We start from the raw sequence: 15,025 nt of genomic DNA, 5'->3' as shown, positions 1-15,025 counted from the left end.
GCACCCCTTTCTTTTTCTTTCTTTTTAATGTCTAGGTTCCTCTTTTTTTTTTTTTTTTTTTAAATGCTTGTTAGAAAACTTAGTATTTGTCCTGGAGAGTTTCCCAGGGTCTGGATTGTGCTGATGTGGTGTTCTTTTACTATAGGTCTAGAGAATGGATCATATTTAGGTATGCTTTATTATTGTTTTTAATTGGCAAACGTGTCATAAGCAAGATATGAGAATGTTTTAATGTGTTGGCCAAATTGTATTTGTTTAAGGGAATAACAGATTCAAGTAGTTTTTTCATAGGAGTTCAAGTATATAGGTGAGGAGCATGTTGCATTGAAGTGAAACATAGATTCTTCAACCTCTTCTTCCTTAAGTAGTGTAAACATACCTGGTTTTGTTTTTTACCTCACCAGAAAGTAAAGTAGCTTATTAAGCAGGAAAAAGTGGGCTGCTTTCAGCATGGTAAGGTAGCATTGCATTTATATTAATTATTTATGCACCTTGCTGGAAGAAGGATTATCTGCAAAGTGGTATATGCTTATATTTTGGGAGAAAAGCAAGAGTTGGATTACCTAGCTACAAGGTATGTCAGACCAAGATGTTTGGATCAAGCTTATCTACCTTCTTTGTTTTCTTGCTACATAAGAATTCTTAAAGACTTTATTATTTTTATAAATTTATTTGACAGTGAGAGCATGCAAGCAGGGGGGAAGGCAAAGGAAGAGAAGCAGACTCCTGGCTGAGCGTGGAACCTGACACAGGGTTCAATCACATGACCCATCATGACCTGAGCTGAAATTGAGAGTTAGATGCTTTATCAGCTGAGCCTTTCAGGCACCCAAGAGTTCTTGACTTACATGAAACTGAGAATTTTCATACTGATTGTCTTGTGAGCAATTAACAGTTGTTTGCTTATTTAACTTGCTTGATTATACAAAACATTGAAATTGGAAGTATAAACCATGTGGATTGGTTGTATAACTCCTTGTAGAAACAAGGCATCTACACTCTTTCTTCAGACTCTCAGTGTGATAATTGTAGTTTCTACAGTTCATGAGTAGGTCATAGAACTTAATAATGATAAACATCAACCTTTCCTCTTAAAAACAACAAAAACCAAAATCCAAGGATTTAGGATTTGCTTTAGATAAGGACCACATCCAATTAGCAGTAACATAAAATAAAAAGCATTAATGAAAAAAAAAACATTAATATAGAAATACCCTTATATTAAAAATGTAGCAGTTTTCCCTCACCTAAAATACAGCACTTTGAAAAGTTGAGTCACCTTGGCTCAGTGGAGCATGCGACTCTTAATCTAAGGTCTTGAATTTGAGTCTCACGTTGAGGGTAGAGTTTATTTAAAAAAAAAAAAAGTCATTTTAAAACACCTCTTTTTTTCTTTTTTTTTTTTTTAAGATTTTATTTGACAGAGCACAAGCAGAGGGAACAGCAGAGGGAGAGGGTGAAGCAGGGAGCCTGTTTCCGGGCTTGATCCCAGGACTCTGGGATCATAACCCAGGTTGAAGGTAGATGCTTAACTGGCTTGAGCCACCTAGGCACCCCAAAACACCTCTTCTTGGAGGTGCAATTACAGTTCACCTAGTGATGGTGAATTTTAAGTGAGAAATAAGTACTCCCTATGAAACTTGGTTTCTTGATCCTGAAATTCCATTGGCAAAATCTGATGAATTAGTTTTGCATTTGAGTGTCAAGTATACCAGATTTTAAAGAGCTCTGTCCAACTGGAAGATGTGAACTGTATATATATGCAATTTTAACATTTCAAGTAGCTACAATAAGAAGTAAAAATAGATAAAACTAATACTAGTATTTTATACAATTCAATATATCTAAAATGTTTTAACATGTGATTAATGTTAAAAATTGTTGGGCAGCCCTGGTGGCGCAGCGGTTTAGCGCCGCCTGCAGCCTGGGGTGTGATCCTGAGGACCCTGGATCAAGTCCCACATAGGGCTCCCTGCATGGAGCCTGCTTCTCCCTCTGCCTGTTCCTCTGCCCCCCCCTCTCTCTCTCTGTGTCTCTATGAATAAATTAAAAAAAATTTTTTTAAATATATTAAAAATTGTTGAGAAATGTTTTTAAGATTTTATTTATTTAAGAGAACGAGATCAAGCATGAGCAGGGGTAGGAGCAGAGGGAGAGCAACAAGCAGGCACCCTCACCCCCACCCCTGCTTGGAGCACAGTTGACACACGGCTTGATCCCACAACCTCAGAATCATGACCTGAGTCAAAATCGAGTTGGACACTTAAATAACAGAGCCACCTAGGTGCTCCCCTTTGAGAAATTTTATTTATTTATTTTTTTTATTTTTTTATTTTTTTTTAAAGATTTTATTTATTTATTCATGAGAATACACAGAGAGGAGAGAGAGAGGCAGAGACACAGGCAGAGGGAGAAGCAGGCTCCATGCACCGGGAGCCCGACGTGGGACTCGATCCCGGGTCTCCAGGATCGTGCCCTGGGCCAAAGGCAGGCGCCAAACCGCTGCGCCACCCAGGGATCCCAGAGAAATTTTATATATATTTTTTGTACTAAGCCTTCAAAATCTGTTAAACTTTATACTCACAGAAGAAATCAGTTGAGACAGGACTAGCCACATTTCAAGCCTCATGCGGATCGTGGCTATTCCATTGGATAGAGTTGTTTAAGTACAGACAGCTTTTAAAATCACTTTTTAAAATGAGGCTTGCTGGAAAAAATGTATTGGTATTTATAAAATTAATTTAACTGGAAAAATATGGGAATGAGTAATTTGCTTTCTTTGGGGGGGGCATGATTAATTTTCTGTGTGACTCAGACATATTAGAGGTTTTGTATCTGAGTATTCCCTGGTGATCACCCTAATTTTCAAGGAAGATAAGTGTAATTTGCTATATTGTATTAATGTACTTTTGAGTTATTCAGGCAGCGAGCTTTTTATTTAAATAGTAACTACCTAATGTTCAACTGCGTGTGTTTCTGTGGTTGGCTGAAATATTGGTGGTGACTTTTTTGTTTAAAGGCTCACTTTCAGATCAGTATAAAGACTACAAAAATCTTATTCAGAAATCAAGGATCAGGGAATCCCTGGTGGCTCAGCGGTTTGGTGCCTGCCTTCAGCTCAGGGCGTGATCCTGGAGTCCTGGGATTGAGTCCCGCGTTGGGCTCTCTGCATGGAGCCTGTGTCTCCCTCTGCCTTTATTTCTGCCTCTCTGTGTCTTTTGTGAATAAATAAATAAAATCTTAAAAAAAAAATCAAGGATCAGTTTGTGCCCTTTATTTATTTATGAGAGAGGGGGGGGGGGCACTCGATCCTGATCCCGGAATCACGGCCTGAGCTGAAGGCAGAGGCTCAACTGCTGAGCCAACCAGGCGTCCCTGAATTAGATCTGTGAGCATACTACAGCTTTATGAGGAAATAACATAGAGAAAATCCTTGAGTTAGAGGCTTTGATGTGAGAGACTATCAAGTCAGTGATGAGGCAAGGTTATTCCAGTTGCTACTTTTCACCAGCAGTGTGTATTAAACTTTGTAAAAATTGAGGTGGACCTTTTAAGAGCTACTTCTTAGGCAGCCCCGAGTGGCTCGGCGGTTTAGTGCTGCCTTCAGCCCAGCGCATGATCCTGGAGACCAGGGATCGAGTCCCACATCAGGCTCCCTGCATGGAGCCTGCTTCTCCTCTGCCTGTGTCTCTGTCTCTCTCTTTGTGTGTGTCCCTCATGTTAAATAAATAAAATCTTAAAAAAAAAAAAAAACACACTTCTTAAAAGAAAAACATAGTTCTTAACTGTATAAAATCAGAAAGGCTATATATAAAATATTGAATACTATTATTAATACAGGTTAATTAGCAATATTGAATTTGGTCATGTTGAACACATTCCTTTTTGGATATGGACTGAATTGGTTGGCGCAGCTGGAATGAAACTCTACAGCTGGTACAGAGTGCCTCCAAGTGGCGGATCAAAGAGGCCACACTATACTGCTGTAAGTCCACAGGCTTGGCTTTTTATTTGAAAATGACTGGTTCATATGTGGATCATGTGTCCCACTTCTTTGCATAAGAAAATAAGGCAGAGAGAAACCTTGTTACAAGTTAGATTTGGTTTTCTTTTCCTGCCTTCTGCTGGTGTTAGCCTTGTTAGATTGTTAGAGCCTCAGTCTCTTTACGACGTGGGAAATCAGGGATTTCCTTGATTTGTGTAAGTGTTGGTAGAAAGAAGGGGGTCAAAGCCTTTTGGGAGAAATAAGATGAAGAAAATGTACAAATGTACATTCAGGACCTGTAGGTAGTTAGGACAGAAAGTTGCAAGTCTAATATATTTTTGTTTCTTGTATTAGGACTTGATTGTGAAATGTCTGGCTTTTCAGAAGTACCTGGATGCCTGTGTATGCAGTTGTCCTGATCTTGAGGCAATTGAGTTAGCCAAGTTTTCAGCATCTTTGCCTTCCTTTATTGGTATTAATATGTAGCCGTGTCCATTTAATGTCAATATTGAGTCGTGACATGTAAATAATCATCGTATGGTTTATTTTTTTTATTTTTATTTTTTTAAATTTTTTATTTATTTATGATAGGGGGGGGGGAGGCAGAGACATAGGCAGAGGGAGAAGCAGGCTCCATGCACCGGGAGCCCGACGTGGGATTCGATCCCGGGTCTCCAGGATCACGCCCCGGGTCAAAGGCAGGCGCTAAACCGCTGCGCCACCCAGGGATCCCCATCGTATGGTTTAAAGCTGTGGGGGTAAAGTGAAAATTTTTGCACAGGATTAACCTATACTTGACCTTTAGGGTGTAATAAAAATTACAGCCTGTAATCTTTGTGAAGTCATTTGATGTGGTTATGTTGTTGGTTGTATTTTAAGTGAAATCAGAGATTGAATATAGTGTAGTTAAGAGGGTAGACTCTGGAGCTGGAATTCCCAGAGATAGATACTAATGCTGCTATACACGAGCAGTGTATATTTGGACGGGTCAAACTTAACGTTTTTTTTGTTTTTTTGTTTTTTTTTTTGAGAGTGAGAGAGCACATACACAGGGGGAGGGGCAGAGGAAGAAGAAGAAGCAGGCTCCCCTGCTCAGGGAAGCTGGATGCAGGGCTTGATTCCAGGACCCCCAGGATCATGACCCAAGCCAGAGGCACTGCTTAACCAACTGAGCTATCCAGGTGCCCGAGTTTTGTTTCCTAATTGATAAAATGCTGACTGTGAAGGATGAAGGAGGTAATAGACACGGTCCTAGGCAGTGTGGCTGCTATGGCAAAATACCACAGACAAGGGGGCTTAAACAATAGACATTTATTTATCATAGTTTTGAGGCTGGGAAGTCGAAGATAAAGATGCAGTCAGTGCGGTCAGATTCTTTTGGTTCTTGGTAAGAGCCCTGTCTTCCTGACCTGTGGAAAGACACCATCTTGCTCTGGCTCACATGGCCTCTCATCAGCACTGGTCTCTCTTCTCTTCAAAGATAGTGATCCCAGGGCCCTCAGCTGGCTTAGAAGAAGAAGAGCATGCAACTCTTGATCTTCAGGTTGTGAGTTTGAACCCCACGTTCAGTATAGAGATTACTTAAAAAAAATTTTTTTTATAAAAAAGCTAGTAATTTTATGGGGGCTCCATCCTCATGACCTCATCTAAGCCTGAGTGCTTTTTCCAAAGGCCCCACTTCCTAATGCCATCCATCACATTGGAGGTTAGGGCGGCAACCTAGGAATTTTGGGAGGTGAGGGGATGTAAGCATTCCATCAGTAACAGTGTTTTCTTGTTTATATTCTTATCTGCTTTCAAACTTTATAGTGAAGAAAAGAACCTAAGGTGAAAGACACTTGGCAACACCTAGTAATCTAAAGTTTGAATTGGATAATCTGCATGAAGACACAGTTTATTTCTCTTTCAGATAAGGTGTCTATTTTCCAACTGTGGCTTAGGAGCAATGACCATCCTAATAATAATGAGCACTCTATTGTGACTAGAATGTGTCTTAGTATGTTATTTTGGACTAAAAGGGACTAGCACTTTATGTAGAAAAAGCTGATTGTAGAGGGGGTTAGGAAGTGTACCAGTTGAACCTGGATTATCATGTCAAAACAGAAAGCAAAGGAGCTCTCATAAATTATTGGAGTCATGTTACAAGATGGAGAAGTCAGTATGAAGATGCTTCCACTGATTGGCCAAAGATGGGGCGATTTGAGCATCAGAAGGGATTAATGCAATGGATTGATACACCCCAAATACCCATGACTCTGAATTTATGATGATACTGAAAAGAAATAATCATTTGGTTATCTTTGGATGGTGCCAGAGCACCAACTCATTATTCTGGGAAGTTTGAAATAACAATATCTTTGAACTCCTGAAAGAAGAGACGGAGATGAGGATTTGTATGAAGCTAATTTATTTTGGATATGATTTTAGGAAGCAAGAGTGGGGAATGGGGAATTAGGAAAAGACAATGTGAAAGGTACTTTACGGAGATTGATATAAGGAAAATGGACCTTAGAGAAAGGTACAGAATGCCTCCCAGCTGAACATGGGCATTTATCTCCTGGCTAGTTCTCTTCCCTTGTAAACTGTCTTGAGGGTTTCGTGTCTGCTTTGGTTGCAGGCTCCTAATACTCTTCTGAGGCTTTGGAGAAAGCCCTGAGGTAAAACAGATGCCTAAGGTGTGTGCTTAGTGATGGAAGGAGGCAGGGCCAACCTCACAGCTGTGGATGCCATCAGAGGTGAAAGAGGGGTTGTAATAAGGAGCACAAAACCATCTACAGAGGGAAAGAATCCTTTATTCGTCTTCACTGTATTTACTGAGCTTCACACTTCACTGTATTTACTGAATCTATCCAGATATTTGGCAAGGGAAAGTTGTTCCTTTTTTTTTTTTTTTAAATAAAGCTTTTATTTATTTATTTGACAGAATGGGGGAGCAGCAAGCAGAGGGAGAAGCAGGCCCCCTGCAGAGCAGAGCTATATCCCAGGACCCTGGGATCATAGATGCTTAGCTGACTGAGCCACCCAAGTGCCCCGGGAAAGTTGTTCTTAATGAAAGAACTCAAGCTAAATTAAAAAGATACAGAAGCCATGTTAAAATGATAAAACTACTTTCAATCTTGAATAAAATAATGAATTCAGGCAGTGATCATCGGTGTTTGTGGCATCATGGGAAGATAGCTAGAGATACACATCTCCTTGTGGAAGTACAAGACACTTTCTTTTCTTTTATGTTTTTCTTTCTTTTTTTTAAAGTTTCATTTATTTATTCTTTATACCCAATGTAGGATTTGAACTCAGGACCCCGAGTTCAAGAGTTGAATGCTCCTCTGACTGAGCCAGTCAGGCACCCCAGTACAAGACACTTCTTGTAGTACATTATTGTCTCTCCCCAAACAAGTGGCAACAACAAAAAGCAAATTGAAACTTCAGATCTAATTACAGAGGGGACAGAGGAGAATATTAAGCACCATCATGGGGGCTGTAATTAGCAAAATCCAGTCAATGAGAAATTATAGGACAAATGACAGGTTTGCAGTCCCTCTCCCCCCATAAGCTGCAAGGAAAGAAACAGTGGGAAACATTGTGGATTGTGGGACTCGAATCCTAATCAACCAAATGCAATATATGGCTCTTTTGAGATACTGATTGAACAAACGGAATTTTTTTTTTGATTGAAGAAGAACTGTGACTAGGTATTTAATATGAAGTTTTTCTTCATTTTTAAGGACTGATTATAGTATTTTGCCTACTTAAAATCCATTTTTAAAAAAGATTTTATTCCGTCATGAAACACACGAAGAGAGGCAGAGATATAGGCAGAGGGAGAAGCAGGCTCCTTGCTGAGCAGAGAGCCTGATACAGGACTTGATCCCAAGACCCCAGGATCATGACCAGAGCCGAAGGCAGATGTTCAGCCACTGAGCCACCCAGCTGCCCCTAAAATCGATTTTAAAAGAGATATGAATAGTCATAAATAAAAGGTATAAGTGACAAATTTGGAGTGATGAGTACATTCTAGGAGGCAGGCATTTGGAGTGGTAGCTTCAATTGTCTTGTTCTGATTATTTGGGCAGGTAGAGTCATAGATGTGTAATATTTTTTATAAAGCATAAAAGACCTAGCATATCAAATTCAACATAGTAAACAATTTACTGAAAATGACACAAAAGGGATACAATGGATAAAATCCAGAATGAGTTATCATGCAGGGCTTGTGACCTATCCACAAATAAATGGCAAAAAGAATGTAGATCTAAGAGATAACTCCACACATGTGCATTTTTTTTTTTTTTTTAAATTTAGGCTCTGTGCCCAGTGTAGGGCTTGAACTCACAGACTCAGGATCACAAGTAACATGCTCTAGGGACTGAGCCAGCTAGGTGCTCCTCCTCAGGATCATGATAGGAATAAACAAACTGTATGAATATATTAAGTAATTGGAAATAGAGTGGATATCTGATACCAAGGAATTTCTGTAAATCACTTTGAGGAGCAGTGATGGTTTATTATTTTTTTAAGATTTTATTCATTTATTCATGCTACAGAGAAGGCAGAGTCATAGGTAGAGGGAGTAGCAGGCTTCCCACAGGAAGCCCAATGCAGGACTCGATCCCAGCACCCTAGGATCATAGCATGAGCCAAAGGCAGACATTCAACCACTGAGCCACCAAGGTGCCCACAATGTTTTTTTAGTTTCTGTTTCTGTTTTGAGAGAGAGCACTCAGGGTGGTGGTGGGGGGGGGTGGAGGAGGGGGAGAGGGAGGGAATCTTAAGCAGGCTCAATGGCAGGCTTGAGCCCAATATGAGGCTTCATCCCAGGACCATGAGATGATGTCCTGAGCTGAAATAAAAAGTTAGTTACCCAACTGACTGAGCCATCCAGGTGCCCCATAAGCAAAAGTCCTTTTAAAGCTGTTTACTGGGGATCCCTGGGTGGCGCAGTGGTTTGGCGCCTGCCTTTGGCCCAGGGCGTGATCCTGGAGACCCGGGATCAAATCCCACGTCGGGCTCCCGGTACATGGAGCCTGCTTCTCCCTCTGCCTGTGTCTCTGCCTCTCTCTCTCTCCCTCTGTGACTATCATAAATAAATAAAAAAAATAAAAAAAAAATAAAGCTGTTTACTAATGTACTTGAGCATGACAAGCCATGTAAGTGGAACTTCTTGGTACTGGTGTGAGTATAGATAAACAAGGTAAGGTGATCATACTTAATAATTGAACCTGGTATGGGCATATGGAAGTTGATTTTTTTAGTTTGGTGTCAATTTGAATAAAATTAGTTGAAATTTGGGACACCTGGGTGGCTCAGCAGTTGAGTGTCTGCCTTTGGCCCAGGGCGTGATCCTGGAATCCTGGGATCAAGTCCCACATCAGGCTCCCTGCATGGAGCCTGCTTCTCCCTCTGCCTATGTCTCTGTGTCTCTCATGAATAAATAAATACAATCTTAAAAAAAAAAGTTGAAATTCGTTCCAGGGATTACTAAAGATCTTAAAGATAACCTTTGGAGTCTACATGAGTTTCCTTCTTTCTTTTTTTTTTTTTTTAGATTTTATTTATTCGTAGAGACGCAGAGAGAGAGAGAGAGAGAGACAGGCAGAGGGAGAAGCAGGCACTATTGCAGAGAGCCCGACGCGGGACTCGATCCAGGGTCTCCAGGATCATGCCCTGGGTTGCAGGCGGCGCTAAACCGCTCTGCCACCGGGGCTGCCCCCTACATGAGTTTCTATTGCATCTTTATTCCATAATTAAACTTGCTTCTAGCAAATTGTATTGAAGTCTCATTATAACTAATATTTCAAGCACAATAAGCATTTTTGAAGATTTTTGTCTATTACCCTAAATACTTAGTAAACTTTACACCATTTTTCCTTGTGGAGGGAAACTTTTAAATTCTTTATGATTAAACTATGTTGAAGTTTTTTTTTTAATGTAATGAATTAATTAAATCATTATTTTTCTGGTTTTTGTCATCCTTAAATGTAGTGGTGGTTCTCACTTTTCCTGTGAACTGTAAGGGAATCTTTGGGATGGGCAGCCCTGGTGGCTTAGCAGTTTAGCGCCGCCTTCGGCTCAGGGCATGATCCTGGAGACCCGGGATCGAGTCCCATGTCGGGCTCCCTGCATGGGAGCCTGCTTCTCCCTCTGCCTGTGTTTCTGCCTCTCCCTCTCTCTCATGAATGAATAAATAAAATCTTTAAAAAAATTTTTTGGGAATATTTGTAGTTTCTGATAGTTTAGATCTTGTGTTTTTCTTCCCCAGGAATAGATAACAAATTTTATTTTATTTTTTTATTTTTTAGATGATAAATTTTAATTTAACTATCATTTGAATGCTTCTCAAGTGCTAAGCACTGTTCCACGTTCTGAACACAACAGAGAATGAGATGGCCCAATTAATTAGTTGCTATTCTAAGGCATGTATATCCTATGACTTAGGTGTGCTTCAGGAGGAGGTAGGACACCAACACACTTTGCAGCTGGTTAAACTGAACTTGAGTGATTAGGTAATCATATGGTAGAAACATATCCATATCTATTTTCTTGACTCTTAACAATTTAGAATTAAACATAAATAGAACCTAATTTTAAAAGCTGAGATTGAAGATCCTGTAAAGCAGGTGATAATCCTTTTTTCTTTTTTTAAATAAAAATGAACTTGATTTACTTGTATTATTTTTTAAATAGAATTTAAACTTGTTTTATTTGTTTAAAGTAATCTCTAGACACAATGTGGGGCTCAAACTCATGACCTTGAGATCAAGAGTCACTCGCTGCCACCTGAGCCAGCCAGGCACCCCTGGATTTACTTGTATGTAGGGAAAAATCTAAAAACATAATACTGAGCAAAAAAATAACTCGCAAAAAAAAAAAAACTCGCAAAATTTGTATACAGTAAATTTTTCTATAAAATATATGGAATGCAGGGGCTCCTGGGTGGCTCAGCAGTTGAGCACCTGCCTCCCTGGGGTCCTGGGATTGAGTCCCACATCAGGCTCCCCAGAGGGAGCCTGCTTTTCCCTCTGCCTGTGTCTCTGCCTCTCTGTGTTTCTCTCATGAATAAATAAATGAAATGAATAAATAAAATCTTTAAAAATAAATCTGGAATGCAGAGTGCCTTCAGTTGATTGAGCATTTAACTCCTTTTTTTTTCTTTTTTAAAGATTTTATTTATTTATTTATTTATTTATTTATTTATTTATTTATTTATTTATTTATTTATTTATTTATTTGACAGTATAAGCAGAGGGAGCAGCAGAGGGGTAAAGAAAGAGGAAGAAGAGGCTCCTGCTGAGCAGGGAGCCTGATGTGGGGCTGGATCCCAGGATTCTGGGATCATGACCTGAGCCGAAAGTAGACGCTTAACCAGCTAAGCCACCCAGGTGCTCCTGAGCATCCAACTCTTGATTTCAGCTCAGGTCGTGATCTCTGGGTGGTGGGGTTGAGCCGCACATTGGACTCTGCACTCAGGAGGGAGTCTGCTAGAGATTCTTTTTTTCTCCCCCTCTGCCCCTCCTTCCACTTGCATGAGCGTGCTTCTCTGTTTCAAATAAATACTTAAAAAAAAAATAGGGAACACCTCACAAATTTGTGTGTGTCATCCTTGCCCTGGAGCCATGCTAATCCCTGTATCACTTTAATTCTAGTATATGTGCTGCTGAAGGGAGCACACAGGTAATAGTGTTTTAATTGTGCATAGCCAACTCCATAAGTACAGCAGAGTGGGATGAATTGTTCTCAAGTACTTCCCAGGTGAGAAGTTTGTGTTTATGTGCTAGATGGTTAGAATTCATGCCTTTGCTTGGTCTCTTTTAATGTTGAGCCTTTTGGCTCTTATACTGTTAAGAGAGGAGCATGGGGTTAGGGGCACGGGAGAAACTGCAGAGGTTAATGAGCTATGTTACCGGTAAATGGGAAAGAGCAACTCTAGATGTGAAAACACTAACTATATGAAAATCATCTTGATGTTTGTCTAAAATGAAACTTGAGAGAATCAGATGATGGAAATTGGACAGCCATTTAAGGGGAATAATTATTTGTGTTGGCAAAATATGGCTAATAGATTACTTCTAATGTACAAAAAATGGTGTTCTATTTAAAGAATTTCTTGGGAACCCTGTGAAATGGTATTTATTTTTGCAATAAGAATAAACATCTGCCAGTTGACCTAAACTCTGTATACACACTTATATATATACTTCTGGGGAACAGTTTTGATAATGTATATACCTAGGAAAAAAGTCCAGTGGGAATGAATATTTAGTTTCTTAACACTGCTCTGCTAATTCTTACTGATAGGTGCTTGAATAAAACTTAGTACTTTCAGGGGCAACTGAGTGGCTCTGTCAGTTAAGTCTCTGCCTTCGGCTGAGGTCATGATCCCAGGGTCCTGGGATTGAGCCCCATGGTGGGCACCCTGCTCAGCAGGGAACCTGCTTCTCCCTCTCCCTTTGCTCTACACCCTTTCCTGCCTCTGCTCTGCTCTCTCTCAAATCTTAAAAAAAAAACCCATAGTACTTGCATGTGTGTAGTAAATCTTATTTCCTTGGTTACTGAGGGTAAATATTACACAATATTGAGTAACTTTTCTGTTAGCTGAAGCAATATATAGTACTTGTGTAATCTGCGTATTAGACGTCCTAGCAGATTGTGTGTATATATATATGTGTGTACATGCACACACATACACACACACACACACACACATGTTTTCAATTTGGGCGTGGCGCTTATTGTGGGACCCAAACTCATGACCCGGAGACGCTGAGATCAAGAGTCTGATGCCTAACTGAGCCACCCAGATGCCCCAGTAGAGTATATTTATAAAGGTTTTTATGGGAAATATAGTTTATCCTAAAGCAAAAATACAGGGATGCCTGGGTGGCTCGGTTGAGCGTCTGCCGTTGACTCAGGTTGTGATCCTGGAGTCCTGGGATCAAGTCCCACATCGGCTTCCCTGCATGGAGCCTGCTTTTCTCTCTGCCTATGTCTCTGCCTCCCTCTCTCTCTCTGTCTCTCATGAATAAATAAATAAAAATCTTAATACTGTATTTTTGCTTTTTATTTTAATGTGTCCTGCAGCTTTAACAATGGTTAGAACATAAGTTATTTTCAAACAAATCTCAGACTTAGAGACAAATCTCAAACAAATCTCACTCAAACAAATCTCATGTGTAAATTCTGAGGCTGAGGTGGTGGTTGAATTTTTTTTCCCCTTAAATTGACATTCTTACCATCTCTTGGGTGTATTTCCCTGATGATTGTGCTTTGTTTTACTGTCCCATAAAAATAATGCAAAGCTGCTTTTTTCCTTCCTCCTCAAGTTTGTGATTACAAACAGGATGTACTGAGTTTAGTTAATCTACATGTTCTTTATAGTTCCCTGAAGGATAGGCAGTATCTAGCATTTATTTGTTCTCATGTATTCAGGGGAATACAAGAGACAAAGGACTAGGTTATGCATGTGGTTTAAGTTGTGTTTTGCTGTGGTACTTCAAAATACTTGGATTATTTGACCAGGAAAGGGAAACTTCTAATTTTAGAAGTTAAGCAATTTAATTATTTCACTTGATATGCTAAGCCCAGTTACTAATACTATCATTCTTCTCTAACACTACGCGTAGAATCTCAAGCTCAGTGACCACATCTACAAAACTACCTCCATCACTCAGACTTATACCAAAAGGCGCGAACTATAAATTCCTTTCCCTTCTAAGGGGGTGATTTTGTGTGTGGCACCTGTATTACAATTTCACATAATTAATGTCTTTAGCTCCCTTTCTCCCTCTGATAGTGTTGAAGAAGGGGTAGAAGAAAAGTAGATAGATACATTAAATATTGTATGTAATTGTTACTTTGTAGCCTCTGTGTGTGCGTGTGTATGCATTTGAACTAAGGTTGGGATTTTTTTTGAGGGTATTGAGATATGAAAGCTTAATGAATCAGAGTGGTTTATAATTACACATCAGTGAGTTAGGCAATATCCAAACAATTTATACACATAGATCTAATACCAAAGAATTTAATGTATGACACAAAGATGCATACATAAGATGCTGAGACATTTACAATTTATCAGGTGTCAATAAAATATCAAAGTAATGAAGTGTTTTGTATATATAACACGTGAATACAAAGAATGCTAAATAACTTTAACAGCAAGGTTGAGCAGGTAAAGAGACAAATTGACAGCATTTTTGATCAGTAAAGAGAGGATGCACATTTCCAAATGCCAGCCAGAATTATTTAATTGGAAAGGTTTTAGGCCTAACAAAAATTCCATACACTTAATGAAAGCAGAAATCTTACCTATCATACTTTTGAGGATTTTTTCTATAACTCGCGTTAGAAAATTCAAACTTTATTTTTTAAGTTTTTATTTTAATTTAAATTAGTTTATATACAGTGTTAGTAAGGTCAGTCAGGGATTTTTAATGATATCTGGACCATAGAGTCCCTTGGTAGCCTGAAACTTAAGGACCTCTTAGAATGTTTTTCAGTGCATAACATAAAATACATAGGATTATAAAGGAAATCAATTATTTTGAAATACAGTTAGCAAAATATTAAAACTCATAGTGAGTATATACTTCTTAACATAATAAGTTCTGGCAGCACATCTAAATTTAACAGCAATGGGTGTAGATTGTAAAAATCTGCATCAAGTTAATATGATATGAATGTCTAATGTGTATATATATATTTTTTGTCTAATGTATATTAATGTCAAAATTATAAGTGTGATTCTACTGTGGCTTAATGCCAACATTCACAATTAAAGGAGGTACTAAATTTCAATTAGGGGATAGTGAAAATAAATAGGATTTTTATCCCTCCCCATCTAGGTTCCTTGAATCTATCTGTGGACCCTTTGACTACGATCTCAAATTAAGAACATCTGTAGTTTGGCTTTGTTTGTGTCTGTGTATGCTTAATTTAAGGCTTGAGGGTTTGAATTTAGTATATAGTCACCATACAAAATGTTTCTCAAATATTATAATTTTTAAAAGCCAAATTTAGGGAGTCTTGGCTGGCTCAGTGGTA

The 15,025-nt window shown here is 39.1% G+C and overlaps 1 protein-coding gene and 1 non-coding gene across 2 annotated transcripts in view; one reads left to right on the top strand and one right to left on the bottom strand.

Moving 5' to 3' along the window:
• The window catches only part of IGF2BP3 (insulin like growth factor 2 mRNA binding protein 3), a 147,610-nt gene that overhangs the window by 35,874 nt on the left and 96,711 nt on the right, over positions 1-15,025 (top strand). The window lies entirely within an intron of this gene.
• LOC129502995 (U6 spliceosomal RNA) lies at positions 11,547-11,652 on the bottom strand. The gene has a single exon (XR_008663088.1). It is a non-coding gene; the product is annotated as a U6 spliceosomal RNA (small nuclear RNA).

The sequence above is a fragment of the Nyctereutes procyonoides genome, unplaced genomic scaffold (genome assembly GCF_905146905.1).
Source record: "Nyctereutes procyonoides isolate TBG_1078 unplaced genomic scaffold, NYPRO_anot_genome, whole genome shotgun sequence".
NCBI classification, from domain to species: domain Eukaryota; kingdom Metazoa; phylum Chordata; class Mammalia; order Carnivora; family Canidae; genus Nyctereutes; species Nyctereutes procyonoides.
The sequence above is the reverse complement of the archived record's forward strand: the minus strand, read 5'-3'. Positions and strand labels throughout refer to the sequence as shown.